Raw genomic sequence first — 5,021 nt, forward strand, 5'->3', positions numbered from 1 at the left:
AACAAAAAAAGATTTTCCATAAATTCTTCCTCAGATGGTTGCATGTAAAGGTATTTCTTTTTCCAAATTAAATTCCATTCTCTTTCCTCCCCTTTCATTCTCCAAATTTGTTTATCTAACAAGGCATTATTCATAGTTATAATATTCCTTAATCCCAAACCCCCATAAGCCTTAGGAGTACAAATATTATTCCAAGCAATAAGGGGGATTCTATTTTTATCTTCCACTCTTGACCATAAGATTTTTTTTTGAATTCTTTCAATTGCCTCCGCAAACTTTCTGAGGATTTTGAATAGACTGAGGGCATAGATAGGCAAATTTTGAAGGGTAGCTTTAAGCAACGTCACCTTACCCACTTGGCTAAGGAGGGCTCCTTTCCACCCAGCCAACTTGGAATTGAATCTATCAACCAGCTTCATCCAGAAATTCTCCGAATGCTTCAATCATAGAGGGAGACCCAAATAGGTTGAAGGAAACTCAGCAATTTTGCATGCAAGGTTTCTTTCTATCCTTCTTTTTCTATCCTCATAGGCATTGATAAAGAACAAAGAACTCTTATCCCAATTTATTTTTTGACCAGAAGCAGTTTCATAGGAATCCATAACACTCTTCATGTTTCTCGCTTTCCTAATAGTAGCTTCTCCCATTGTGATCAAATCATCAACAAACTGTTCATGAGTACAGGTTATGTTGGAAGATGAAGGATTAAGGCCTTTGAGTTTCCCTTCTTCCACATTTCTCATAATAAATCTACCCAAACTTTCAGCCAAAATAGTAAATAAGATAGGAGAGATGGGATCCCCCTATCTTAGGCCTCTCGAACTTTTGAAGAAACTGGAAGGGGATCCATTAATAATAACTGCAGAGGTAGAATTTTTAGTCAACTGAGAACAAAGTTGAATCACCTTTTCCCCAAACCCAAAAGCTTTCATAATTCTGAAAAGGAATTGCCAATTCAGTCTGTCATAGGCCTTAGACATATCCAGCTTAATAAAAAAGCCCCATTTTTTAGCAACAGTTAAAGAATGAATATTCCCATGAACATAAATAATAGAATCCATAATTTGTCTACCAGGGACAAAGCCAATCTGCTGAGCCGAAATAATGCGAGGGAGAATATCCAACATTCTAGAAGTAAGAACCTTAGATATAATCTTGTAAATAGAATTATAGAGGTTGATAGGTCTGAACTTATTAAGAGAGTCAGCTCCAAAGATCTTAGGAATAAGAACGATAAAGGTAGCATTGAGTTCTTTTAGAAGCCTCCTTGAACCAAAGAATTCTTTAACTCCATTACAAATATCAATCTCCACAATATGCCAAAAGTTCTGGAAAAAGAACATAGGGAGTCCATCCGGACCAGGAGACTTATCTCCATGAAATGAAAACACAACCTTTTTGATTTCCTAATTTGAAGGGATCTGAGATAGATTTTTGTTGTCATCCTCATTTAAAATAGGAGGGATTGCTTGAGCAAGAAGGTCTTGATTTCTGATATCCAGAACGTCCACCCCTCCCAACAGATTGCTAAAAAAATCCATAGCTTCCTTTCTTATTTCATTTTCATCCGATAAAATCCCCCTATTGCAGGATAATTTGGAAATCATGTTGGCCGCCGTATGCTTAAGAGAAGTCAAGTGGAAAAACTGGGTGTTTTTGTCACATTCCTTCAAATACAAGGCTCTTGATATTTGTCTCCAAAAGGTTTCTTCATTGGAGATAATTTCATGGTATTTGGACAACAACCCACTTTCAACATTTCTTAAATCCTTAGAAAGCCCTTCCTCTTGGATTTTCTCTTGAACATCTTTTATATCGGTCTTAATATGAGCTTTACATTTAAAGATATCTCCAAAAGTCTCTTTGTTCCAGATTTTGACTTTAGATTTTATAATGTTAAGCTTTTTGGCAACTCTGAATAAGACTGTTCCCTCAATCTTCGAATTCCACCATTTAGCAACACAGACTTCCAACGACAGGTGGGATAACCAATCTTTTTCAAATCTAAAAGGAAAATTTCGCTTTGCAGAAGTTGAATTGGCAGTGAAAGAAATAGGGTAATGATCAGAGCCAATCTTAATGATTGACGCCAAAGAACAATTATACTTAGAAAGCCAATCAGGAGAAATAAGGGATCTATCCAACCTTACTTGAATAAGATTAGAACTAGTTTTTTGGTTGGTCCAAGTGTAATTAATCTCTTGGAGATCCACATCCATCAAAGCTTGATCATTAATAAAATCCCTAAGATCTTGTCTACCCTCCAGTTGCAAAGGGAGGCCTCCCATCTTTTCATCCTCTTTTAAAGGAGTATTGAAATCTCCCATGATCATCCAGCTTTTGTTAGCAAAACTTAATCTGTCTTCAGCCAGGCTCCTCCAAAATTTAGTTCTTCTAGCTTTATAATTAAGCGCATAGACATTAGTGATAACCCATACAAAGTTATCCTTAATATGCTCAAGCAAGCCTGAGGTCCTATTGACCCCTGAAGCAATTTCCTTACCTATAATAGTATTCTAGTTCCAAAACATAGTTTCACCTTCTGAGGCACCCTCCGAACTGGTTCCTATTACCCCATTACTTTTGAATATTCTAATCCTTTCCACTTTATCCTTACACATCTTTGTTTCTTGAATAAGTACTACATCCGGTTTATGATCTCTAACAATATTATGCAACACATCCTGCTTATGGGGGGCATTCAACCCTCTAATATTCCATGAGATTATCTTCATACTTTAACCAAGGATAAGGCTGACTCAATGGAGCTCTGTGTTCCATCAGCACGGTTCTTCCAACTTTCCTATTCCCTCTGAATATTTAGGGAAGGTGTCACCTTCTTTTTGCTATGACTTCCAACGTCTGCCCCTTTCTTATTCTTGCTTTTGGTTGAAATACCTACATTGGGTCCTCCATTATTTGACTTGCCTTCTTTAATACCAAAAAATCCTAAGATTTCCCTCAAGAACCACCGTTTCTGAACTTTTAGGAGGAGTTTTACATTGGGAATTCAGGATCATATTTCCAGTCTGCTTCGAACTTCCATTGGTTAATAACAACAAAGGCTCAGTATCTGAAATATTACAGTCCTGCGCTTCATTAAATTCTTCCTCATTTTCTTTATTATTAGATGAAGTAGAACCATCATCATAGGAAATCTCATCAACTTTACCCTGAATGATAGGACCAACCTTCTAATCTTCTGATTCAAATTTTTGAACCTTTTCTTCTTTCCCATGCTCTTCCTCCTTGTTACTTTCTTTATAATTGTTAGAACAATCACAAATAGATTTTTCATTGTTACTATTCACACCCTTCTTTTCCTCATTTTCTATCTCGGTCACTGCCTTCTCAGGGACAACCTCTAAAGGTAGATCATCATTCTTCCCTTTCGTTTTCCATTTCTGCTTCAAGTTGCTATCATTTTTACCAATCTTACTCTTCTTAAGCGGGCAGGATTTCGCCCAATGACCCGACTTTTTACAATGAAAACACACACATGAGAGAGATTCATATTCAATTGCTTAGCTCCATTTCCCCAATTTAGATAGGATCTCAATAAATTGTGGCATATCTATTATTTGAGTAACATTAACACAAATACGAGCAAAAACCAACCTTGATTTAGCTATTGTCATCAGGTCGATCGAAAGAAGTTCACCAAATGATCTCGTGATCCCTTTAAAGACCTCCTCATTCCATAATTCCAATGGAAGGTCAAGGAGATGTGTCCACACAGGTGCCAATACAAAAAGGGACTCATCCAGTGGAAGGTTAGGAGCCCATTTCTGTAATGCCAAGGCTGACTTGCCAAACATCCATGGCGCTTCACAGAGTGCTTTATTCATATATTCTTTATTATTGAAGGCAAAGGAGAAAAACCCCCTAGAAAAAGCTGCCACATCCACTTGACCTTTAAGAAGCCATTTCCTCCTTATAAAGTTCCTTACAACATCAATGTTAGGTCTAAAACTAGCAAACCTTCCCACCAAGGTCATAGCTAAGCCAGACACTGTGAAATCAACCAGCTTATCCAGAACAGAAATAGAAAAAACCCCTGTCACCAGATTAGATATATTTTTAACTTCCGGAAGACCAGATTTCACCAGAGGTCTGAATCCAAAAAGAGCAGACCATTTCTTTTCTTTACCTCTATCATGTGGGTCTCCGGTTTTGGAATCTTTATCTTCCACCGATTTAATTGTTGCCTTGTCGCCCTTAGTACCCTGAGAAGCCTAGGGACCAACATGATTACTAGCTCCAAACGCAGAAAGACTGCCATCCCCATGAATTCCGCCATCCCCATATTTGAAATTTGAATTTCCCACTCACCACTCCGCTTGCCGCTCCTCTCCACCCATCTTTATCTATTCCTTTTGATCATAATAAATCTTTTTTTATATTTTTATTTTTACACTTGTTAAAATTGACAAATTTATAGTTATTATTATTTTTATGCATATAAACCTAATAAAACATTAACCATAACCCTAATTGTACCATGAACCCATCCCTAACCCTAACATATGTATACTTTATCTTTAAAATGATATCTCTTGATATTTTTTACATAGATTTTTTTAAATATAGATATGCTAGTTGTTATATATTTATATTAGCCCACTTGCATGTGACCTATAATTTGGTTTATGATTACACGTACCAAGAAAAACTCTTAAAATATCTCCAAAATGTTGATTCTGAAACATTTAAAATTAGTTGATAGTTCTCTTGTTACACCCCATTGTGATAATACTATTTTCTATTACTTGTTTTAGTTAAAATACTTTAGCACATGAATATGCTTTGAATATATTTATCTTGATTAGAAATTTGATGACTAAATATGCAATCAATTTGATATTTTGAATATTTAAGATGAAATATATGATGTGTGTGTGTGTGTGTGTTTTAATAATAGTTGACTACTGTTGTGATGTGTTAAGTTGGATGCAAGAAATGAATAAGCCTCTGGAAGGGAGGAAGAGTATAACTCCTCGGGAGAAGAACTTGGTTCGGTA

This window comes from Cryptomeria japonica, chromosome 6 (genome assembly GCF_030272615.1).
Source record: "Cryptomeria japonica chromosome 6, Sugi_1.0, whole genome shotgun sequence".
Lineage (NCBI taxonomy): Eukaryota > Viridiplantae > Streptophyta > Pinopsida > Cupressales > Cupressaceae > Cryptomeria > Cryptomeria japonica.